The following is a 27,116-nucleotide window of genomic DNA, read 5'->3' on the forward strand; positions in this document are numbered from 1 at the left end:
ATCCTTTTAAAATGCAAGTCAGATCCTGCCACACTGCTGAAAACAAATGCTCTAAGCTCTAAAGCTAGTGGTTTAAACGCACATCCTTGACCTAAAAGCCTAACAAGATCTGGCCTCCTGTTGCCTCCCCTTTTTTTGTGCTGCTCCAGCTACACTGGTCACCTTGCCCTTCCTGGAATGCACCAGACATCCTCCTAACTCAAGGTCTTTGCATTTCCTTTTCCCTCCGTACCCTTCTGGGATGCTCTATCCCAGATACCCCATGGCTTACTGCTTTACTCCTTCAGGAATTTGCTCAAATGTCACCTCCTTAGGAAAGATCTGGGACAGCCACCTTGAAAATTGCAATTCTTTCCATGTCTTTCTACACTGGCATTCCCTCTTTTTTCTCCTGTTTTATTTTCATAGATTTTATCACTACCTGACATACTATGTATTATGCTTTGTTTGTTGTACACTTTCCTCCACTTGAATGTAAACTCTCTGAGGCAGGATTTTTTCCTTTTTCTTTTTTGGTCTCTCGTTGGCATTTTGTCTGCAAAGCCTAGACTACAGACTGGCACAGAGGAGATTCAACAAGTATACTAGGTGTGACAATTAAGTTAGTGAACTTGTTTCAATGATGTTGCTAATTGCTTTTGATATCAGAGGGATTATTTATTATGAATTTGACCAACTGGAGAAACTGTTAACCAAGTTTACTATTTGGAAGTGCTGAAAGGCTGTATGAAAAAGTTAGACGACCTGAACTTTTAGCCAACAATTCATGGCTCTTGCATCACGACAATGCACCAGCTCACACGGCACTGCCTGTGAGGGAGTTTTGAACCAGTAAACAAATAACTATTGGAACACCCTCCCTACTCACCTGATCTGGACCCCAATGACTTCTTTCTTTACCTGAAGATAAAGGAAATATTGAAAGGAAGACATTTTGATGACATTCAGGACATCAAGGGTAATAGGACAAGAGCTCTGATGGCCATTCCAGAAAAAGAGTTCCAAAATTGCTTTGAACGGTGGACTAGGCACTGGCATCAGTACATGGCTTCCCAAGGGGAGTACTTTGAAGGTGATCATAATGATATTCAGCAATGAGGTATGTAGCACTTTTTCTAGGATGAGTTCGTGAACTTAATTGTCCGAACTTGTACTGTTTATTAACGAATGGAAGGCAACTGAGGCATGGGAGATTAAGTGAACTGATAAATGCTGTCTAAGAACTGCTCTTCAGAAAAATCAATATCCTGCATTTGGACCTTATTTTCACACTAAAATTCATATACATATGTATATATATATGTGTGTGTGTGTGTATATATATATATATGTATATATATATATATATAAATATATAAATAAATAAATAAACTTCCCCACATTGGCAAGATGGCTGTAGAAATTAGTCACCATTTTTTAAGTTGATTGACTTTGGCAGAGCATTCTGAAAATTTCTCGAATATGATCACTGACTAGTTGATGAATTCACCACTGTGAAAGGGTTTGTGATAGCTAATGAAAAAACTACAGACATTCTCCACCAGCCTCTGAACTCTGAAATAACTATGTTTTTAAGTGTTTCCATATTATTATTTTTTATTTATTTTTTTATTTATTTTTTTAAATTTTTTTTATTTTTTAAATTTATTGGGGTGACAATTGTTAGTAAAATTACATAGATTTCAGGTATGCAATTCTGTATCACATCATCTATAAATTACATTGTGTGTTCACCACCCAGAGTCAGTTCTCCTTCCATCACCATATATTTGATCCCCCTTACCATCATCTCCCACCCCCCAACCCCCTTACCCTCTGGTAACCACTAAATTACGTTCCCCAGATTAATTTTCAAACCCCGTGGCCATCCTGTGGTCACCGACTGCCCTCCAATCCCCTCACCCTCCCCCCCACCCCCACCCCCCTGCCCATCTAGCAACCCTCAGTTTTTCCTCTTTGTCTCCAAAACTGTTTCTGATTAGTTCATTCACTTATTCTTTTCTTTAGATTCCGCAAATAAGTGAGATCATATGGTACTTATCTTTCTCTGTCTGACTTATTTCACTTAACATAATGTTCTCTAGGTCCATCCATGCTGTTGCAAATGGTAAGATTTCTTTCTTCTTTATGGCTGCGTAATACTCCATTGTATAAATGTACCACGGTTTCTTAATCCAGTCATCTACCGATGGGCATTTTGGTTGTTTCCATGTCTTAGCTATTGTGTATAGTGCTGCAATAAACATAGGAGTGCATAAAGATTTTTGAATTGGAGTTTTGGATTTCTCCGGATAGATACCTAGGAGTGGAATTACTGGATCATAGGGTAGTTCCATTTTCAGATTTTTGAGATACCTCCATACTGTTTTCCACAGTGGCTGCACCAATCTGCAATCCCACCAACAGTGCACAAGCATTCCCTTTTCTCCACATCCATATTATTTCTATGTAAAAATAGCTGAAAGGATGCTTGCTCAAGGACGGAGGATTTGTATGAAATTTTAGTCCAATTCCTGCAAATAGGAGCACTTGGTGCTGAGGCCCCAGATTGCCAGGTTTGGGTCTCCCTGGGCAGGTTGTGAATGTGGACCAGACTCTAGTGGGTATGTTCCTGAACTACACTTATAGGTAAAAATACTTCCAAGATCCCCAGTACCCTAAAAAAGAAAGAGTGAGACAGTGCCTACAATGTGGCTTTACAGCAGGTGGTTTAAGCCTGCACACAAATAAAGTAATGATTCTGACATATTCTTGTGATTAAAGGGATCGTTGTTTAGTGACTGTAAGCTTACTCAGGTGTGCCGTTTGTTCAGTGTGTTGTGATGTGCCACTCAAGTCTCCAGACCATGCAGATTTGCTTGGTAATTACCTTACTGAAATCCAGATTAGTTATTGTTTGGATGTCAGCTACCTGAGAATGTGCCAAATACCTCTCAGACAACAAGGAATTACCAACAATACTGGCCTGCGGAAGGCGCCTGCTTTTTTCATGTCATGTGTGCTGCCAGGTAGGCGGACTGGTTCAGGGAAACGAACTGGCTTCCACACTGTCGCAGGCCTGCACTGGTCTACCTTCACCCTGGTTAGGGAAGTCTCATGGCTATCATCTCCTCTGATGGGTTGGTGCTCCCAGACAGCTCCTGAGCCCTCCACCAAGGACGAACAATCTGACATTTGTCCTTCTGGCAATCTCCTCTGCTCGGGAACTTCTAAAGTGCTATTGACATTATGACATCAGAAAATTCCATATTTTAGACATTAGATATGTTTTGGAAACTTGAATACAAACACTATACACACACACACACACACACACACACACATACATCTTAGAGATGTTTGTTTTCTATGGTGAAGAGCTACCATGTTTCCCTGAAAATAAGACCTAGCTGGACAATCAGCTCTAATGTGTCTTTTGGAGCAAAAATTAATATAAGACTCGCTATTCTATTCTATTCTATTCTATTCTATTCTATTCTATTCTATTCTATTCTACCCGGTATTATATTATAGTAAAATAAGACTAGGTCTTATATTAATTTTTGCTCCAAAAGATGCATTACAGCTGATTGTCTGGCTAGGTCTTATTTTTGCGGAAATAAAAGTCAGGAGGTATTAAAAGTCAGGAGTTAGCCTGCTAGATTGAAATGTGTTTCAACCTTCTACTTGTTCTCTCCGAACTCATTTTCTTCTTCCTAAAATCAGGATAAAATAGTAATTTCTCATAGGTTTTTGTTCAGGGTTAAATGAGGAAAACGATGCATGTACAAGTATCTGACAAGGAACTACTCATGAGTTAGGAACACTAACATGTATTGGAGTTCTTTATCAACCAAGTTCAAACAGAATTTTACATGTAGATAGATCGGGGTTTCAGCTGACAGGACAATTTTCTAATCCCCTAACCTCTCTCAGTTTCCTCATTTGCGATCCCTGTAGAGTGCTGAGCATGGTGCCTGGTACACAGAAATTGGTAAACATCAATTATTACTATTATTATTATTATTGTATGCTCTGAGGTTTAGGAGGCAAAGATCATCCAACAGATAAACAGTTATCCTAATTGCTTACTAAGCACTGGGGTACAAGTGAGGGAAGTGAAAGCACTTAAAACATGGAAACTGCAATTTATCTGGTGAGGCTGACATACTTGTACTTATTTATGCCTACCTGGGCTACAAGGCCTGGTTTCTAAGGAACAACATGAGGTTTGGAGTTAGAAGACTTCAATTCAGGTTCCGGCCTGCCACTTACCAAGTGACTCCTTGAACAATCCAGTTAACTCTGACCCTTAGACTCTTTAATCTGCAAAATGACTGTAACAAAAATCAGGTTTGTGGTCAGAATAAAATGACATAATGTATTTAAAACTTTTTACCAAAGGACCTATACATATTAGCTCTTATCAGGAGTTATGAATTGAAATCTTATATAATAAGAGTTTAATTAGGTACACAGTAAAAAGTGTTCAGAGAAAGGGGAAGTCACTGTGGTTAGAATAATCCTAGAAAATGTCCTGGAGAAATGGACCTAAAACTAAGCATCGGAGAAAGGATATGGTTTAAAAAAAGATGGAAGTAAGTTTTCCAATGGGGAAAGCAACATCAGCAAAGGCATGGGAACAGGAATGCAAGGTACATGGCTAGCAATGATGAGTTGACCAGTCCAGCTGGGGTGCAGAATCCAGATAGGTAAGCAGTTGGCAGTCAGGATAAAATGGTGGTGGTAAAGTGTGGTGGTCGAGAGTGACACGGTATGAAGTTGGACAGGCCAGAGCTTCATCATTCTGGGCTCTGCTACTTACAAACTCTGTAATCTTGGGTAAGACAAATTTTCTTCATGGAAATGGTGCCTAACTCTCAGGATTGTTGTAAATATTAAATGGATCAATATCCGTACATATAAAGCACATCCCTGTGCTGGGTACTTAGTAATCACTTAGAAAATGCTAGATATTACCCAGTGGTATTTAATCATTCTGACCTTTTTCACATTGATCTTCATTGGTTATTAGCAGACAACCAAAAGCAGGGTATATTTAATCACCCAGTGCATAAATAATTACATTAATGGAATACATTTACAATTCCATCAGCTAAGCAAATCAATCACTTTATTCTTTCAGATTCCCTTTTGACCACATATGTATCAAATCATAGTTTTAACAATAGTATAGATAAAAGTGTGATAGTAAATGCTGTGTATATATTTTTTCAATTATACATTCAAATGCAGTGCATAATTTTTTTCTAATGTTGAATCTACTGGAATTTTGGTAACCCAAATACTTGAAAATATCTTTGAATCTTCAGATCACTTCTATCATTTTCAAGGGATATTTTATGAATGATGTTAATTTTTGCATTTATTTATCTGTATCCCTCATCTGAATTTTTGGGGAGTGCCGTAAATGGGAAAAGTCCCAGAGCAGGGGTGGTCAACCGTGAGAACTGCCCCCTCCCCTCCCACACACCCCGGGGGACATTTGGCTATGTCTGGAGACATTTTTTTATGTCAAAACTGGGGGGATGGTGCTACAACACCTAGAGGGTAGAGGTCAGGGAGGCTGCAAACCATCCGACCGTGCACAGGACAATCCCTCCACCCCCAACAAAATGGCAGTTATGCTGGGGTTGAGGAACCCCGACATAGATAATTTCTTTCATCCTCTTTGTTGGCTTAAATTATATGACATGGCCCAAGATACCTGACATAGGTAACTAAGGTAACTAATATCGACATAGGTAACTCAGGCTTAGATGGTGTCACCTGGCGTTTCCCCCCTTTACTCCTTCATGTCTACGTAGCCCACTCTAAGCCAGTTTTCATCGGCCGCAGTCGAACGGGAGCTACTGGAAAACCCTGCGTCACAATCAGCAGACAGTGCTACTGTGTTTGTGTTTAACTGGCTGGAGACCAGTGAATCATCACTATTCAGTCTTTGTAAATTGAAGATTCAAACATTTAATTAGAACCTATTGAACTGCCGACAGACATCACCTGACAGGGGTCTGCTTTCTATTGGGTTGTGAGGTGCTGTTTCAGGAGCTCATTGCATTCCTAATATTCCCTGTGCCTCTTTGTAATGCTGTATTTCATCAAATTTAGTAAGCCATCGATTATAGCATGCACCATTATTTCTTTCGCATTGGTGTGTATTCCACTGGGAAAGAACAAAAATGCTGCTAATTTTAATTGTAAGATGCCATCTATGGTAAGATATATGTCAATTTCAGATATGTTAAAATGTGAAAATTGTGCATCCTAAAGTTGATGGAGTAGGATCATTACTGCTCGTGTTATTGAATCACATTAAATGTATTTTCCTTTTAATATATATCTTTTCAATATTTAGATTTTACTTTTGAGTAAGTTCAGTATTTCAAAACTATGGTGCTCTAAAATGTGACCATAGTAAATGTGAGTAAAATTGTGTTCAACAATAATAGGGTGCCTTTCTGGGCGGACATACCCATTAATTCTTGTATCTTGAAGACTATAAAGGAGAAATGTTTTGAAACCCTTGAAAACATAACATAACACTATAATGTGTGTGTGTATGTGTGTTTCTATTTTTGTCCATTAGTGTATCTACTTCTATCAGACTTTAGATCATGTCTCTTCCCTCACTCATTTTTGACATTCAGAATTCCTCAGTCTTCCATAATAATATCGATCTATTCGTAAAAGTTCCCTAACCTCTACTCAATGGCTCTAAAATAGAGATGCGACTAATTTTGGCTGTAATGAGAAGCAGAGTTGATTGAATCTTTTTATCTTCACCTAATTGATTTGTTCTTTGCAGCTATTGGAAAAGTCCCAGAGAGGCAGAAATGTCAGGGTATAACGGGTAATGATTGAAAACCAAAGACCAAGTCCAACGATGGTAGCTCTAGCCAGCCTGAGAAAAAAGAGCTGTGTTATTTGTGTCCCCAGGTTAAATGTGAAAATGACGATCATTATGAAACAGCACAGGGCCTTAACAGGTCACTTAAGACGCTTACCAGAATCTGGGCTCATCAGCCCTTAGCAGTGGTGGTTCACACAGACTCAGAGTTTAGTTTGGACTACAGTAGCCCTCCCCCTTATCGGTGGTGTTACTTTCCATGGCTTTGGTTACTTGAGATCAACTGTGGTCAGAAAACATTAAATGGAAAATTCCGGAAGTAAACAATTCATAAGTTTAAAATTTCCCACCCTTCTGAATAGCACGATGAAATCCCCCGCCATTCTGCTCTGTCCCACTTGGGACGTGAATTGTCCCTCGTCCAGTGTATCCACACTGTAGATACTCCCGCCCGTTAGTCACTTAGCATCCTTCTCAGTTATCAGAAACACTGTCACAGTTTCACAGTGCTTGTGTTCATAACTCTAATATTACCTACTCGTGCCCCCAAAGTGCAAGAATAGTGATGCTGGAAATTCAGATATGCCAAAGAGGAGCCATAAAGTGCTTCCTTTAAGTGAAAAGGTGAAAATTCTCAACTTAATAAGGAAAGAAAAAAGATTCTATGCTGGGGTTGCTGAGCTCTATGGTATGAACAAATCTTCTATCTGTGAAATTGCCTTATTTCATAGCTATGTATGTATAGGAAAAAGCATAGTATGAATAGGGTTTAGTACTATCTGCAGTTTCAGGCATTCCCTGGGCGTCTTGGAACATATTTCCCATAGAAAAGGGGGGACTACTCTATTTACTTTCAGACTAACTAGGGAATATAACTTTTTACAAATTTGCTATTTGAATGGAAATATACAAAACCCATTTCTGTGGAGCAATTTACTATCTTCAAGATTGCTTTTTTCAAGTCTTCTCCTTAAAGTGAACAAAAATAGTTTTTATTATAAATTCAAGTAAAACAGTAAAGTGATTGTGTGTTTATACTCCCAATGGCTGACCAAAGCTTCCATTTCCTGGATAGCTCTACAATCTTTTCCTGAGAAAATAATCCAAGATTTTCCCCTCCCTGTACAAGAAAATGCTAAAAGATACAAAATGAATTATTTCCATCTAATTGAGAAAAAGATTGTATTTCTTGACTATCAAGCAAAAAAATATTTGTAGCTGCTCAGCTTGAAATATGGAACCAAAAGATAAAACCAATTCATATGAAAAGAACCAAATTGTGGCAAAGCAGTTTAATGGAATAGCTTAAAAATAGCTTGTATGAAATAATTACTGACTTAGGCAGAGATGTAGAATGTCAAGACTGGTGCGTTTCTAAATCATAATGAGAACTTTAAGGTTTATTTTGAGCTATGAAACCGGCTTCCTTTTGACAAGGACAAAATTCAACAAAACTCTGCAGTCAGCCCTCTTGTGGCAAATATAGATAATAACAGGTATGGTAACCCAAAAAATTTTATGTAAAACGTTTTTCATAGTCAGAAATACTTTTCTCTTATATTTAATTTCGGAGTATGTTTACTTTAAGAAATCATCATGTGTGTTTGCAATTGCAAAGCACAGTGTAAGTGTCTAGACTCCAGAGGAAAACGTGCTAGAAAACCCCCTTTTTGCCACTAACAGTGAATGCCAGATGTCTTGGGCAAGGTTCTCAATGTGCAGAAAACTCTGTCTCCGTAAACATGAAACAGGGATGGAATACATGCTCAGCAAAGTCACCAAGATCGTTTGGAGCATCCAATGAAACAATTCACATGGAAGCGTTTTTAAACTGTGAAGTGCCACCAATGCACTGTACCGTTCAATGAGCAAACGCGGTTACGAAACAGCCTGAAATTGGTTTAAGACACTGACTTGAAATGTAGAATGTTTATGACACTGCTCTGATCTTAAGAGCTTTTCAATTTTTAAATCGACATTTAAATTCAGTATTCTTTTCTTTATGTGTCTCTTCCTTTACTCTGTTAATTTTTAAATTCTTCCAGTTTGCCCTCAGCATTTTATTGGCTTTCATAATATTTATCTCTTACATTGTTTAACATTTTTGCTGTTCCTCATTGTGATCATATTGTTTCTGTTATCATCTTATCTTGTCATTTATAGATTCTTTGATCTCTTTGTAACTGAGTGCCTACTGTGTGACAATTGCTGTTCTGTTTTCTGGGGATAGGGGGATAGTGGTAAAAAGACAGTGTTCCCTCCCTCACAAATCTCTCTCTCTCTCTCTCTCTCTCTCTCTCTCTCTCTCTCTCTCGCTCTCTCTCTCTCTGTGTGTGTATATATATATATATATATATATATATATATATATATATATATATATAAATGCTATGAAGAAAGAGAAAACAGTGAAACAGTGGCTCATAAATAATGAGGGTGAGGTGGAGGAGAAATGATTCCAGGTGAAGGAAGAGCAAGTGCCAACGATCTGAGGCAGAAAGAGCGAGGACGCCGTGTTAGTGGAGAAAGCCTTGTAGAGACTGGATAGGTCAGTGAAAATATGAGTAACTTTGTTGACCATGGAAAGGAGTTTGTGCTTTATTCCAAGTGTGATAGAAGCCACCGGGAAATTTGGGTAGGATCATGATACAATCTGATTCACGTCTGCACAGATCACATGGCTGCTCTATGGAGGACGGACAGCAACGAGACGAATGAGACAGCTTTTGTTGTGTTCCTCGAGAGGTGATGATTGTGTAGACTTGGATGATAGTGGTGTGGATGATGCACAAAGGTCAGTTTCCAGGGACGTTTTGGAAGGATATGGGGAAAGGAGGAAGAGAGTCTTCAAGGGCTATCTTGAGGTTTCGATCTGTGCAACTTGATAAGCTGTGGTGCAATACAGCTGGAGGAGATTAAAGAGGTATGTTTTTAAGGTGGTGGGAACTCAAGAGTTATGTTGTAGACATGTCAAACTTGAGGTGTTGTACAGACAGATCTTTAAATCTGGAATTTGGGGTATTCTGGGATAGAGATATAAATTTGAGATTCTTCAATTTATAGATTGTATTTATGCTCCTATAACACTGGGATATGAACCTTGATAAACACAACAACAACAACAAAAACACCTGAATATTAAGTCCGGGTATACTGTAACACGTAAAGGTTAGGAAAAGGAAGAAACAGCAAAGGAGGGTAAGAAAGAAGAGCTGAAAAAGTATAAGGAACATCAGAAAAGAGTAATGACCCAGAAGCCAAATGATGGGTTTCAAAGATGACTGAGCCTGAAACTTGGCAGAGAGGAGAAGGAAGATGAGGATGAGAGTGAACCATTGGATGAGGCAAGAGGAAGACAAGATCAGTTGTACTGAATACCCTTGTGAATGACCTCAGAATCTTCTCGGCCCCATCTCTGACTCTAGTCATTGCTGCAGTGGGCAATGCCCAGTCCAGCTTTGCCAGCTTCTTCCTCATGCAAGCAGACAGCACCTTGCTGCTAGTCCAACTTGGGCACCTCTGTCTTTTGCCCTGGTACCTCCGGGTGAGTCCCCTGCTATAATTTGCTCTGCATTAATACAGCCAGCAAGTGTGGGGAATTTATTGTGCACAGGCACCCCTTGAGTAGAGGGGAATATGAACCTATGGATTAATGTTTACTACTCATATCCCCATGGTGAAAAGTTCTGAGAGCACCTTATAAGATGCACAGAAGGTCTAAGAGGGACTGAGCACCAGTCATCCATAATGGCGGTCAACTTAATATTATACCCTTGTATTCCCTTCCCATCTTCCCTGTTTCACTTCTGGTGTCCTTCACTCCTGCTCCCTGGAATCACATTCCAAAGTAAACTTCCTCAAGCCAGCCTTTTCTCCATGCCAGAATGTTACATTTATTCTTCCTAAGATATGCTTCTGTCATTCCCATTTCTGCCAGGCTGAGCTGGGTCATGGTCCAGTTGGGACATAGAACACTTGCTTTTAGATGACAGAGCTTACACACTGAATAAGCACCTGGTTGGTCTGTATTGGTCGGAATTAGGAAAACACATGCAGATATGGTTCTTCAGAACATCAGATCATCTGGCAAGGTGGCCACATGATGGGGTGGGGATGACAAAATGGAATATGAGGCTATCTAGGAGAGAATTGATTAACGTAGGAAGACTTTCTTTTGACTTGGAGTCGAACCTTCTGACAAAGACACTGGAGCTGCTCCCAGAACACTGCTGGGATAGCTCCTGAAAGCTTGGCCTCAATGATGGCCAATTCAGTAAATTATATGGAGCTATTGGAACTACCATGGCATGGCATTAGGGAAGAGTGGATGTTGGAGGGGATGTTTATCATGTGATGTTGAGCACCTGGGAGGACCCAGAGGACATTTATTTTCTTCACAAAGGTAAGGAAAGCACTGGTGAGGGGCACTGGTGTGGACAGCTCCAAGGGTGGCTGTCCTCTGTAGACTAGGGATGAAAGTAGGAGATACTGCCATGGGCCTGGGCTCCCCACATCATTAGAAATAATGGGATTCTGGTGTGGGAGAGGGCAGGGGTCAGAACTTAACCCTCAGATGCAAAGTGGACAGAAACACCACGATGGGTAGTGAGGCTAGAGGGTAGTCGTGGTGGCTTGACCTCCAGGGATTGTAGAGATGGCCTCTGATCATGGTTTCTGACAGGGGAGATAGATGGATAGCTTTACAGGCCTGCTAATTAATATAGTACAAAAAAGGCTGCGAGTTAGTAAGACTCACAATGAGACAGTCCGCTGCTGCAATCAAAATGTGCAGTGTTCTCACCCAGTTTCCAAATCAAAGTCATTTCATCGACTGAGAGGCCACTGAAGGGGAGTTTAGATGCCCTCGAAGAACAGCTGTGGTCTGAATGCTTGTGTCCCCCAAAATTCATATGTTGAAATCCTAATGCCTCATGTGGTAGAACTAGTAGGCGGGGCTTTGAGGTGGTGCTTAGGTTATGAGGATGGAGCCCTCATGAACGGGGTTATGAAGGAGACCCCATGGAGCCTTCTGCTGTGTGAGGGCACAGCGAGAGGTTGGCAGTCAGCAATCCAGACGAGGGCCTTCACTAGAACCCAACCGTGCTGGCCACTGATCTTAGACTTCCAGCCTCCAGAACTATGAAAAGTAAATGTATGTTGTGTATAAGCCACCCAGTCTGTGGCATTTTGTTATTACTGTCCTAATGGACGAAGACAAGAACATGCCAGTTTACATGATAAACATTCCCCTGAACCTTCCCCAAAGAGTCCTGTGGACATCTTCTCAGGTCACAGGGTATGAGGGAAAAGGGAACGCCTAGACTTTCCGAGGACTGCTGGATCCAGGGTGTCTGGGCACTCAGGCCTACCAGAAGAATGCAGAAACCATCCCAGTTAGAGTGGGGTTTTGGAGAAGAGGAAATACGTGGAGGCCTGGTCCACGCCCATCTCTGAGTGGGGTGAATACATGTTCATTACGGGGGACATCTTTGTGGATGCTGAAGTCACTAAAATTGCTATCAGGGAATAGGTAGAGACAAGGACGTTGAACGAACGCAATCAGAGGATGAGCAGGTGATATCTAGGAGGTGGCTGGATCATTTCTAGAGGGAATGGCAGCATAGGACGGGTCTGATGGCGTGACCTTTAATAGCAGGGGTTCTGGAGGGAGGAGAAGTGGCGTGGAAGCACGAGCGTGAGGGCTTTTACCTCATTCCACGCCCACTCTGGAAAACAAAAACCAACACAAAAACAGCCATTACTTGATTAAACTATAAACTAATACATGGCACCATGAAATAGGGACCTTGAATTATTCTCCTGGCTTACCACACAGGTTTTGCTCACAGTCGCCTAACCCTTCCATCTGACAGCTTCCTAGGTGATTCGGTTAAACACCAGCAACCATCAGACCTCAGAAACAGAATGGAGACTGTACATTCATCGCTGTTCAGCTCAAAGTCTAAAGAAAAATGCTTTTCAGCCTCCTCCCCCGCCCTGCCAGTGCCCCTGGCAATGGAGAGCATTACTGAGATAATGTTCAAAGGGGCTTTAAGCTTACTGCAAGAAAGGCGGTCCATAAATACAAGGTATCATTATTTCTTGCTGCCAGGTGATTCTGCACAGGTGTTCCTTTCCTGCAACCTTAAGTTTCATCATGCTTTGTCATACCCATAATGGATGTCACACCCAGACAGGAAGAGTCTTAGTTAAGAGAAATTCTGTACCATGTGTTCCCTGCTTGTCTCGTCTTCTCTGAGAATCCACATCTTGACTTCAGTCCTCATGTAGGTCTCAGGTACCACTTCTTAACAATACCTCAAGGCGTTCTGTAGAGACAATAAAAGTATTAACGAGGCCAAACAGAAACCACTCTATGGAATGAATTTCCATTCTGTTTATGCTGGCATAAACATACACACACACACACACACACACACACACACACACACGCATGCACACAGGCACACACACACGTAATATAAATGTATATTAAATGTTTATATAAATGCATTTATATAAATGCTCTCCATATGTAAAGATGTATATATAGCAAATGACATAAAACATGCCCCCCAAGAGAGGATAATACTGGCTTTATTGCTCCACTAAGGTACTAATGAACCTTTAAACCAGGAGGAGACAAGAGACAAATGTGTCTCTTTTCTGCTTCTATTTAGATCACTTATTTCTACTTATCTTTGATCTGCTTTGATGTTGCTCTCTGGTTTATATTCCATCCTGATTCACGCAGATAATTTAGCCTCTTGATAATGCTTAAAATTCAGACTACAAGATTAGATTCCACTCTTTTCTTTTTCTATTAGCTTCTGTGTAGGTCATTGCAACACTGGAATATCAAAAAGTATGGATCTCCTTCAAAGTACACTGAAAAATACCTAAGTTGGAGTATTCTCAAAATAACCCACAAATGGCCTCTCTCCACGGTGCCTGCAAAGGTGGGAAGGGCTGTAAACCCCTTTGGTCAGAGTGGGCAGGTGTTTGAGTCAGTAGGTTGGATGCTGCCTGAGCAAGTCCGTCTCCCCACAATGGGGAAGAGTCAGAACTGACGTGAATTGAGTGCTCACCTTGTACCAGAGCCTGGGCTCAGTGTGATTGAAATGCAGCCTTCTTTTAGGATCTCTTTTTCTGTTACATGACAGAACATCCCTCTCTTTAACTCCCAACCTAAACTGTGGCTAAAAGTTTTAGGGGTTGCCTCTCTTGGGTTTCACTGTGAACTTCACTACATGTACATTAGAATTTGCATGCGTTTCTCAGAATTCCCCAGAGAGAAGTTACAGGAGCCAAATTTAGTGTATTCTAGCCTTATGAGAAAGCAAATTCCATGTACTTCTGTACTCTTTTTAGCTCTGAGTTGTGTGGCTGACGGCTCAAGTTTTGGAGACTCTGGGTGAGTGTTGAGATGGGCCACTACAGTCTGTCCTGTTTCTCTCCCACCGTTCCATCGCCAAGGCCCCTCCATGTACACGTTCTCTTCTATACTTGGTGACACATGGAGGCTCCAGGTTTTCTCCCTCGCTTCCTACTGGGATCCCCATATTTCTCTATAATTTAATGTCTTAGTGTCGGTGTTAAGGGCTTGGAGCTATCTTTCTTCTACTGTGCTGATATTTCATGGCTGTTTCTCTTTTAATTAAAGGAATCTGCTACTATCACTCCCCTTCTTTTGTTCAGTGTTAAATTACCTTCCAAATATTCAGGGGGAATATTCAGGGAGGAACGTGGTTGCATGAGGCAAGCCCTTTCAGACACACAGGAGCCAGAGAGTGGCCCAGAAACAGTGTTCTCACCCATCTTCCTACCTTGGTTCAACTGGTTGAAGCAAGTTATTTTGGTTGTCTTTTAGCTAAGTTGCTTCAACAGGAACAGTAAGTGACTCCTTTGTGTGTGTGTGTGTACAGGGATTTAAAACAAAGAGAAATATGAACAGACTAGAAAAGAAGCGATGGAAAAGAAAATATCAAAAATGAAGCAGAGAAATGAAGGTTTCCCAAACTTTTAATAAAGCTACATATAGTAAGTTACATTTTCTTCATTTGTCCAGTAAAAGTCACCTGTCTTTATTTACTTCTCCCTTTTATTTTTCCACTGATCTTCCCCAGGGAGCTGCCCTTTGCATCTCTCTCCCTCTCATGTGTCCTCTCTCCCCTCCAGCCTTTATTTATTTTCCTCAGATTTAACACAATCTGTTCAATTCTGGCCCAGGAGAAGGCTTTTTGTGGCTTATGTTTTTAAATCTGAATCTCTAGTCTCTAGAGACTGGCATCTCTACTCTCTTTCCTGGCATAATCCAAGGGGATTACTCAGGATGTTCTCTGGAATGTTCTTTCATAGGATCTCCAAAAAGTTTGGTCTCTGTAGCCATCACTTAGAATTTTCATTTTAAATACGCTTGCTCTCCTTGTCTGAAAATTCCGGGCTGTGGAGGCTTTTGGAGACTGGAGGGTGGCCAGACTTCTCTATAGCTTTCAGGGTGGTGATACTCTGGTATGGAAAGAAATGTCAAAAATAAAAACAAAACAAATCAAAACAAAACAAAACAACAAAAGCAGAGTGAAAAGTTCTGACACCACAAAACAGAGGTGTTTGTGTAAGAGATTATTTCTTCTCTAGCAGCCACCTGTGTGGGAGGAGAAGAGTTTCCTTTCTCAGGCTTTCCACCCGGCCTCCACCTACCAGAAAAAGGAATCCAGAAGTATAATTCTTCTCCAGCCAGGAAAGTCACTTTGGCTACTACATAGGACTTTAATTTAATTTGCCTAAATTGTATGAAGAACTAAAATGTGCCAGATACTGTGTTAGGTTCCGATGTCCTAAAAGACAAATACAGTGAAGGATTGGCAGGATGTGTTGCCTCATTGGACCTGCGAAGTTGGAGCAAGGGCGTGGTAGAGGATGGCTCCCAGGTATCCTGCTTGGGCAATTAGGAGGAAGGTGATGACATTAGGGCACAAAAGGACCACAGCAGGAGCAGGTTGGAGCAAGGAGAGGCAGGGAGGAGTGGGGAATGACATGTGTGGTTTGATGGGTGCTGAGTGCAGCATATTTAAGGCATCCAGGTGGAGATTTTGCAAATGGGTGGAGTATAAGTTATAGGTTCAATAGGGAGCGTTCAGGATTGGAAACGTGATCTGGGTCATACGTGCAGGTAGAGCCAGTTACTGAAGTCATTCTGTCTTTAGGTTTCCTAGTATGGATAAATGGAATAAATATCTGCTGTGAAGTAACAGAAAAAGTGTGTATTGGTCTACAACTGTTTCCTGGCACAGATCTCTTGAGACCATTGTAATTTCCTAAGGGATAGGAGTACTAAAAGAATGTTTTGTTCTAATAATTGGTCTTTTGTCCCAATTCCTGATGCAGAGCTCCTAAACCCCTTGGAATTTCCTGGATAATAACACAGTCTTTTATTCTAATGAGGTGAGCCCTGGTGGGCTCCTGGATAGCTTCAGGATGGGATCTGGTCCTCCGAAAGACCAAACCATGACTAGAAGCTTGGAACTCTCCACCTTACCCTGCATTGTCTGGGAAGGGGAGAGGGATTGGAGACAGAATTAATGACAGGTAATGCCTATGTGATGGAACCTCCATAAAAATCTGAACAGTACAGGGTTTGGGGAACTTCTGGGTTGGTGAACAGATCTACAGGAGGGGGGCTCACTCCAACATCACAGGAGGGAAAGAAATTTCTGTACTCAGTACCCTTCTGGACCTCACCATATCTCACCATGCCTCTTCAGTCATATCCTTTATAATGAACAGCTAAATGTAAGGGAGTTTTTTTTGTTGAGTTTTGGAGCCATTCCAGAGAATTATCAAACCCAAGGAGGGGTTCATGGGTACCTGACTTGTACCTCGTTGGTTAGAGACACAGGTGGCAATCTTGGACTTGCTATTGGCATCTGAACTGGGAGCAGTCTTGTGGGACGGAGCCCTTAACGTGTGGTATCTGACACTAACTCGAGGTAGAGAGTGTCAAAACTGAAGTGACTAGTAGGGTTCCCAGATGGTGTCACAGAAGTGCTTGACGTGTGGAAAACCCATACGTCAGGTGTCAGAAGTATTGTGCGTGTCAGTAAAGGAGAAACACCTGCCCTGATAAATTCATGGGGTTATTGCAATCATCAAATGGGATAATTTACATCAGAGTATTTTTAACGTGCAAAGGGATGCAATTGTAAGATCTTAGTATTATTGTTTGATCACTGTGTTTATACCATGAATCTTAGCAGTGTGGTATGTAAAATGAGAAAAGATGAAACCCTTCTCTCATGGAGCTTGCAATTAATGAAGGACCTGGAAAGAATATCTGGGCCTACAAAATAAGGAGGAAAGTGAATTTTTCAGAGGTTGTCCAAGGATTTGGGTGACAGAGAGGGATACAGCAGGGGGAAAATTGCCCGGTGGAGAGAGAAATTGTTCAGGCTCTGCTTCATTATCAACAGCCTATGTCCAGAGTTATATGACTGTTGAAAGTAGTCTTTGTCCAATCTTAGTGACTTTTTTCAGGCTCTCTTCCATTATACATGCACTTTATAGGACACCTCTTCTGTTTGGAAAATGGCCACTTGTCGAAAACACTGAAGCCCCCCCGCCCCCGTTAATACTTTCTCCACAGAGACCGATAGTGTCTGTTGGCAAAGCATAAAAGCAACAGCCAGGATGGCCCCCAGCAAAATAAAAATATGCCCCCTTTGTCTGCAAATGATTAAGAATTTCAGAATGGTGGCAGCAGAACACTAAACAAAGTGTAGCGTCCTTCTAAGCGTGGGGCCCTGTGCTCCCGTACAGGTTGCCCATCCATGAAGCTGACTCTGCCAGCAGTATTTCCAGAATCTGCTATAGGAACATCATCTGCGTCACTGTTTGAATTGAGGGAAAAAGCTCGAGTCTCCATGCATTCGTGAACAGTTGTTAAATCATCACACCAGGCATCTCTGATGTGCTGGTCCAGCCCAGAAGAGGGCACAGATACTATGAGAATAGATAAAGCTCTTTTCTCTTGAGCATTTGCTTGCTTAGTGAAAAAAGTAATGTATGTTTCTTTAAGGTATAGTTTAAATACTACCTCCCGAATTGTTCATTTAGAATTTTTCTCTTTCTTCTTTGTTTCTACAGTGCTCTGTACCTTGTCGGCATTCTTTCTTAGAGAAAATGAACCAAACTTCATGGCTGACTAGATGTGGGCTTGAATCCAAGCCTTCTTTCCAAGGGGGTCTTTCCTGTAATAGGACTTGCCACAGAACCCTGCAATAATGGGCTCACGGGGATGAGGAGATAAGGGTCCCCCGGGGGCAGCCAGATGGGGGCAGCTAGGTGGGGCAATGGCAGTAGACATCCCCTGGCTGCTCCCTCTGGCTGTGAGCACTGCTTGTTTTATGCATGTCACCATCTGAAAAATGTCAGGAAGCTCTATGTTCTACCACAGTTCTTACCGGGCACCGAGGTTGCTTAACCACTGGAACTGTTCCTCCATGTTCAGATACACCCTTTTTCTTGGGTTTTTATGTAAGCCCCAGGTATCTTTTCTTATTGTCCTTTTATCATGGCCGCTTGGGGCTTGCACCAAGGCCAAGACACAGGAGCCATGGTCTGTGGGCCACACCACAGCCTCACAGATCGTATTCTATTATCTCCTTCATCTTCTCAAGTCTAGGCAGACATTTAAAATCTAAAAAGGGTTTGGCCAGGCTTCTTTCCTCCTAGAGGAGAGAGACAGTGTTAGGACCAGCCTGAGAAAGATGATGGCTGGTAAGACCCCATGTCCAGTCTCTGCTCCCCATGTCATCTCTCTGCATTCAGAAGAGGTGAGTCAGCCCTGGACATCTTGCTACTTCCCTTCTTTCCTCTCTCCTTCCTCTGACTCTGCCCTGTCTACATGCACAGCACTGTCTAACATCTACCTTGCTTTGTCTGTCACAGAACCCCTTACTTTAGGCTGAGCTTTGTCATGGGTCTATCAATCTATTTTGGGAAAATTTATCAGCCATAGACAGCCACCTCCTAGTGTTGAATTAACTGTTAGGGGTGGTGTTGCCCACCAGTTGAGAACTGAAGGAAGAGGTTTCCGAAAGGGCTCAGTACCTGGGAGAAATGGGCCTCTCTTGAAGAGCTGCTCTGCTTTTTAATCTGATGTAAATCATGCCACTGTCATTGTTTCCCCTTTGGAATGGATTGCTGAGAACAAAACCCATTCTAGACCTTAGACTGTCTGGATTTTCAGAACTACTTTGTAGGCATAGTTCGGCAGAACGCTACCAAAATGTGTAGGGCTTTGTCACGTTATTGGAATAGTAACCTTCCCCTTGTGTTAATTCCCTTTTCCCTGCTTTCCTTTGATTTTCTGTTTTTATATTGACAGGGTGCTTGTATAATTGCTCCTTTAAATAATTTCTTAAAAAAATGAGGCGAAATACTAAATAAAAACGTAAACAAATGAATACTTACATGGAGAGGAAATGAATTTCTTTTCTGTCTTTGGAAACCCTCACTGCTTTCTTTCCCCCGCTCCCTTTCCCATTGCCTGTGCTCCACAAACCCTCTACAAAGAGGGGAGAAACACCTGGGATGAAACAAAATGCCTGATGGGCTCATGAGTATTTGCTGAAGAGTAACTGAGGGTCACATGACTAAATCATCCAATCACACGCTTTATTGCTCCGTCCCATGTTGGTGACTTGCTGTGTGTTGCAGGAGGAGGCACAAATACACACAGGAAAACAAAATTTCATGAAAAGGAGAGAACAGGTCTTTTCTTTAGTCAACTCCAGGTACCTACTACATTTCTCATCACCAGTGGAATGTGTTTGATGTTTGAGCAGAATGGGGCTTCTGTGGGGTGGGGGGGGAGGGCTGTGGAAATGGCTGTAACAGCCGAATAGATAACTCTGATTTTAAGATAACTTAGTCCCAGGTCTGCAACTGGGGACTGGGGGAGCAACCCTGTGAACCTTTAGAATCCTTTCAGCCTCATGACTTGTGGGCTGGAGGTAGAGCCATGCTCAGCTGTAGACACTCTCCTGTATTTTCCATAAATTTAAATCTTGCTGCTAATACCAAAGTACAGTGCAGATGCATCTCACTTTGTGTAACAGCCACGTTTCTGGGCATTTCCATGTAAATTAGGCCCTTGTACAGTAAATGGAATCATTTAACATACAGCTGGGCAGCTCTAAGCTCAAAGGAACCCTGGAGTGAATCCTTTTGAAAGCAAGATTCCTCTGTGACTTAAGTAATCACATTCTAATTTATATTTTCTCTTAATTTGGATTGTAATTTAAAGAGTTTCCTTATAAATCTTTACTTAATGTGAGTAAATAGATTAGTGCGTATCCTATAATATTTTCCCCAGGGCAAAATGATCATAGATGTGTCATTCTTGTAATTATATTTTAAGTCAATGATTTAATCATAGCCTTAGGACAGATACAGATGTCACGAAAGGTTTCTGCTCATTAGCTCTTACAAAGCAGTGACAGCCAGAGTCTAGTTTGTTCTTCTAAGAAGAGCTAAGAATGGCTGTTACCCTGAGGTGTCCTGAGCTCTTTGATGAAAGGCTGCAGAGGACTGTGGGGTATGCAGCGTGCAGGAAGCAAGAAGAAATTGGTTTAAATCACCTCAATTCAGTGGCTTGGCTTAAACCTGTTTGACCTTGAGCTGGTCTCTTCAAAATCACTGAGCTTTCATTTCCTCAGCTTTAAAAATGGGCTAAAATATTACACATAATGTCTCTGTGAGAATATGGAGGGATGATTTTCATAACATACTTTATAAAGTGCCAAGTACAAAGCATATTAGTTATCGATAGAGACCAGGTGGGTTTTTGTTTTGTTTTGTTTTTTAAATTGACCTCTGCTCTTTAAACACCGCATAATCCTGGCAGCCTCTGATGCAGGTTTTTCTCTTTGAGCCTACCCACTTGTTTTAAAGATTTCCTGGAAATTAGCAATCCTCCTTAGAAAAGACGGTCTCATCCCTTTGAAAGGATGTATGGCAGGAAGATTTCTAGAGAAGAGAAAGTTTGCCCTCTAGTGTGGCCCATGAGAAAGGCAGTCTATGAATTTATGAACTTGTCACACTGCTTTTTAAACAGGCTACTCTGAATTACTAGTTTATTCTGCTTTTTGAATCGTACTGTCACGTCTTTACTAATTTAATTGGCTGCTAGATATTTACTCGACCACTTTTCCAATGAACTATCTATGTTTTATAATATTATATATTCCGCTGGCTTTTTAAGCCATTGAAGACAAGTAAAATTTTCAGAATTAGTTTAATTTTATTCTGACCGGGTGATATTTTTATAGTCATAATTGTAATGTGAATGCTAAGTAGAATTTTGCCCTAATTTCTTTTGCTTTGATTTGGCTTCAAATTAAATAACCTCAATCAAGATTATGAACTAAAGTGGCTGATGCTGTGTGTTTTAAAAGACCCTGCTCCTGGAGAGTAGAGAAAGGGCAGAGAAATGAATGTTCCCATAATTCCAGAATAATGACAGGCATTTAATCACATTAGCATACAATACACTAATGCATTAGACTTTTTTTTTCCCATGGAATTACTGAGTGCTTATATTGTTTTAAATTGACATGAGTACATCTTCACCAAGCTTTGAGCTTTATGCCAACATTTTGCATTCCTTTTTGGGACATCTCAGTTAAGACAATGTAGCAATGTAAGTTTCACAAGATACACAATTAATTGTACAAATATTTCACTATCTTTATTTTCCTGTCACATGACAATATGTATCTTGATTCCCATTTCTGCTTTTTAGCAAAAAACAAACAAACAAACAAAAAAAAACTTAACCAAGTCACTTCCAGATCTAGTGGTGCACTTGTGTTGGGTGGTATCCACGTGCAAGAATCAACTGTTAAATTTTCAGAACCAATTGTTAAATTTTCAGGAATTCTACACACTGTTATTATAAAAAATTCGTTGTTAAAAATAATTGTATAGACTTACAACTAAACAAATTATACTGAAAAGAAAGATTAGAAATATGCAAACCGCATCACTTCCTAATTATGTAATACGAGGTGTCCACACTTGGGGGTCCACTCCCACATATCCATCCCCATACTTCTGCGCCTTGGCTTTGACCTGTCAGTTGTTTTCTTTCCCGGTCTCTGCCCAGCTGGTCAAGCCACTCACCACTGCCCATGAGTCGGGCCTCTTCTCTTTCCCCACAGAGTGGATGATCCGCTGCTGTACCTAACCCCCTGCCTACGAGCAGCTTTTCCCTCATCTTTGTCTTTCAAGGCCACTCCTGAGGGAGGCTGTAGTACAGCTGCCACCCACTTTCATCTTGGACACGCGAAATGGAGCTGACTCGTATGAAACCAAGCCCTGGCTTTGTCCCCTTCCTCTAGCTGATTGTACCGGATTCTCCATATGGTGGAAGGTGTGAGCTGACGACGGTGCTAATGTGATGTTAGTGTGATGTTGGAACATGCTTGTCACCTCTGATCTTTTCATGCCCAATCCAGATGTACCACTTCCATCTTATGATGGATTCCTGCTGGGCCCTTATGACTTGGTGGATCCCATGGGTCTCAGATCATGGTCAGTACTTCTGGCTGGATGGTTTCTTGTGGTCCCATCTTTACCAGGGTCAAGCAGCATGGTGGGGATTGCTTTTCAATAGGTGCAGAATTCTCCACTGCAGAAGACATGGTCTTGTTCCCTAACCCCAAGGGCCTGTGGTGTGATTCTCCCACCGGGACATGCCACATACTATACAGAGTCTTGTCTTACTGTTGATATCTCTGACATCACAGTCTGTCAAATTATTTTTCCCTCGTGAGAGGTTGTTTGCATCACAGCCTGGTTCTGCATCAGGTCCTTTTCCTGCAGCAGCTCTACTCATAGATCACAGCTTTTCATATCACTCTGTGTATGGGCTAGTATAGCAGTTCTAGGTGTGGAATATAATGTCCCCAGAATCTAAACAGGCCCACTACGCATTGCACTTGCTTCTTTGTTATAGTGTACAATACAATCAGCTGCCTTTTACTTTGGAATGGATGTCTCAGGATGGCCCTAACCACTGAATCATTAAGCATTTTGCAGATGTGGCAGGTTCTGGATCTTTGCAAGGTTGATTTCCTACTCTCTGTAGTGCACAAGTGGCCTGCAGCCTGCAAACCACCTCTTGCTCATCCAGCCTGATATTAGTGATGTAGTGGACCAATGTGCTGTTCTGCGCAATGTTCAGATAGTTCTGATCTCCTCTATTTTATGTCAGAGAGAAAGAGAGAGCGAGAGAGCAGGAGAGTTGATGTAGCCTTGGGGCAAAGCTTTAAATGTATTCTGTTGTTTGTTCTATGTGACTACTAAGTGTTTCTGATCCTCTTTTCTCATAATAATAGAAATGAACAGTTTCATCAAATCAGTGGCTGCTCACCACACACCTGAGGTAAAGATACCACAGCTAGCAGTTGGAGTTGAGCCTGTGATAGTCACAGGCCTCTTCCAGGATTTACTTGGGGGCTGGCATGGTGAATTGAACAGAGGTGTGATGGGGACCGTGACCTCATATCCTTTAGGTCCTTAGGGAAGTCACTCACATCTGCCATCCTTCAGGGATGCAGGATTGATTTTGATTCATTTTCTTGGCCGGAGGAGGTCAGCTTTAGAGACTTCAAGTTTGCTTTCCCTTCCCTGATAGCTCGTGGCCATAGAACAAGTTGTCAACTGCCAAGAGCATTGGTCTCAGTTATATATTTCGGGTCTGCAGAAATGATACTGAATGGCTCTCTAGGCCGAGTGTGACCCACGGGATGCCAAATGTGGTCAAGCTTCCACTTATTTTCTCTATGTCCTGACTCTAACAGTGGGAGAGGCCTGGGATGCTTCAGGTGTCTGGGTATTACTGTTGATTCAGATCCTGTGCCCAATCATTCTTGAGATGTCTGGGCAGCACACTTTCTCTAGTGTGCAATTACACATACGTGGCTGTGGGTCCCCTGGCAGCAGGACTCGGGGATTGAGCCTTCCTTCTGGGGACTTTGCCAGTTCAGAAAGCTGGCTCAGGTCTGGAAACTGGGAAAGGGATGACCACTATCCATTGGGTGACTGCCGTCAGCCTCCTGGTCTTCCATCCTTGATTTCTTCTGCTGCTACAAACTGAGTAGTGTTGTTGTCAGTTGCCCATGTCTTTCATCCCCCACCCAGAGTTGCTATATTTCCTTAACCATCTCCATAACTTATGCGGGTGGGACCTCGTTGGCTGCCATTTCCAGTTTGGCCAGCCATTTTGAGACCCCCCCACCCCACCCCTACCCCAGGCTGCTTGCAGGTAAGTGTCCCTGCCATTGTTTTGGCATCCTATCATTCAGTTGCTACCAGTGACCGAGTTCTCTAACAGCTTCTTCTGCTGTCAGGTCCTGGGCAAAGGACAGCCTGGGGCTGCCAAGGACAGCCACCGCGAACTTCTTAGTGATGCTGGGGTCCCTCTCCCCAGCACATTCCTATGGCCTTGGGTGTGTTGTGTCCCCTGGGCGCTACCATGGCACTTAATCATCGGGAGGGTCTTCTGGTCACCCGCAGTATATCTTCCAGCATGCCCACTTTCCTGAGCCTTTTAATCTCTTCTTTCACCATAGGCCATCACAATTCTGTCCTTTCAGCATTGGCCACTGCTTGTTTCATGCATCTGGGAGCCATGCTAGTAATGAATTAGTATTCTCTGAGAGGGTCACTGCCAGGGTGTTGAATCCTGTCTCTCAGGAGAGAAAGAGAGGGTTCAATTGAGTCAACAAACTCTTCCTTATTCAATTTATGTTCTGCCTCTCTTAGCCAAGCAGTCTTATTATAGAATTCAGCCCCACAGTTCCTTCTCCTGCTAGTGCATGCTGGCTGAGTCTCACCACTCCTTTGGGATATGGTCCTTTCCTCCTTTATCAGGTCAGCACACCCTCAGCTGGGTAATGCTATGACTTAACCCTAGTTGTAAACCTAGTAGCCAGGATTTTGAGAAGGTACCCACTGGTTCTGTTTCTAATACAGTCTCTGTAGAACTTTCCAGAATTGCTAGATTTGCTAGGGGCCTGGCTCTCCTTTTACACAGAATCCTTTGCACCCTCTCCTGGAACACTTGTTACTTGATGTGGTCTTTCCCACTGGAATGTAAGCACCATGAGATTGGCAGGAACAACCTTTGTTTTACCCACTAATGTATTCTCTGTGCCTGGTTCTATGCCTGACCTGGATATTTAATAATGTGTGGCTTGAATAGGCCTCCTGTAATAAAGGCCAATACATACTGAATGCTTACCATGGGTCAGGCTCTATTTAAGCTCTTCCATATGCGTTAGCTCATTTAATCTTTACCTTAATCCCCTGAGACATAAACTATCATTAGTGCCTATTTTGCAGAGGAGGCAGTTAGCCTGCCCTTCACCTGTATTCCCACATCATCCGCTGTCATAGCCGGAACTGCATGATGTACTTTGAATTATTTCTACCTTGGACTTTAAGCTCTATGTGAGTGTGGAATCATAAAAATTCAATGAAATTGTGTGTGTGTATTTATGACTGAATGAGTGAGTAGATTAACTCCCAGAAATTAACTGGAGCGTTTTAAGCATTTTATATTTTCATTCTTTTTGTTACAGGAATATTGCATTATATACTATTCTTAATTCATGCACACTGTTAAAGGAAGGTCAGATCTTTTAATCTGAAGTTCATTAAGCCACTATTGCATTCACCTTTACAATCATCTGTGAGTAGTAAACAAGCAATATATTTTATAGACCGGGATATGCAAAACTTTATTACACATGAAGAACATGCTTCTTTTATGTGTGCCTTCCTCCTCTTACAAATGCAGATCAATGTCTTTTTATGTCTGTGACTTACCAGCTCACATTCCAGTGGTTAACAGCCCCGTGTTAATGTGGTGAAAGAAATTAATTTTAGATGTGTTTGGAGTTTAGAAGTAATTTGTGTAAAAATAAGATCCTGCTGTGATTCAACTATTTCCTACCAATCTGAAATATGCTTCCCTGGAAAATGTGTTCTTGGCACATTTATCATAGATCACAGCTCATTATTTCAAGGGCCTACAGCGTCTCGTTGCACATTTATTAGAGAACTGAGCCTTAATCATATCTGTGGTTTTAAGAGTTCCTGTCCTATTAGATTTGTGACAATTTTTATAGAAAAATTTTAAAAGGGAAAAAAATCTCCCAGACCTGGAACTGAAAGAATGACAATTTTATAGAGTATTAAAAAAGAGTTATAAGGACTTACCTACATGAAAAGAATGGCTCCTATTTTGTGTTCTGATGAGCAAACTCAATTTTTACTTCTATTCAGTAGTTCTAAGCACAGTTATATTCTGAGCTTACAAAATTCTCTGCCTTCTAGAAATTTCACAACACTTTCTTTTCTTTCTGAATTGCTGTGAGGGCCAAGTAGGTGAAGTGGTAATTTAGAAACAGAAAATCAAGAACAAATCTACATTACCAAAAACACTACTTTCAAAATCTTACACTTCTTAAAATATTTTTCTTTAATTATTTCAACAAATATTTGAGCCTCTGACATACACTTGTCACTCTTCCGAGTATCTTATACCTATCAGTGAAGAAAACATCTACAGGGACGTGCCTAAAGGAGCTTACATTCTATTAAGAGTAGAATCATAAGATCATAAGCTCAGCACATGATCAAAATACAAAGTATATTAGAAGGTGCTAAATGCTATGGGGAAAATATAGTAAGATGAGAAGAAACAGTAGTGCTAGGGGAAGGTCTGTGATTAACCCAACTTACAGTGGATTAGGGAAAGGTGATGTTGGCTCAGATCAATAGAATAATAGTGGAGGTGATTAGAAGTGACCAAAGTTTGGATATAATTTAAACAGAAAGACAACAGGTTTTCTGACAGATGAGGTATGAAAGGTGAACAAAGGAATAAATCAAGGCTAAATCCAAGATTTTTGGCTTGAGCAGGTTGCAGGATGGAGATGGGCAAGGCTCGGGGAGAGCAGGTTTGGGCTGGTGATGGCGGTAGTGGAGGTCTGAAGCTCAGTTTTGAATACATTAAATTAGCAACACCTATTAGACATTCACATGAAGATGCTGAGGATTGATCCAGACAGGAGATATATCTTTGCAAATTATCAGTATATAGATAAGAATTTGCGCCATGAGACTGGTTGAGATCACCTATGGAGTGAATGAAGATGAATGAGAGGAAGTTTAAGGACTTCTTTCATTTTGTGTTTAT

Source organism: Rhinolophus ferrumequinum, chromosome 8 (assembly GCF_004115265.2).
Source record: "Rhinolophus ferrumequinum isolate MPI-CBG mRhiFer1 chromosome 8, mRhiFer1_v1.p, whole genome shotgun sequence".
NCBI lineage: Eukaryota > Metazoa > Chordata > Mammalia > Chiroptera > Rhinolophidae > Rhinolophus > Rhinolophus ferrumequinum.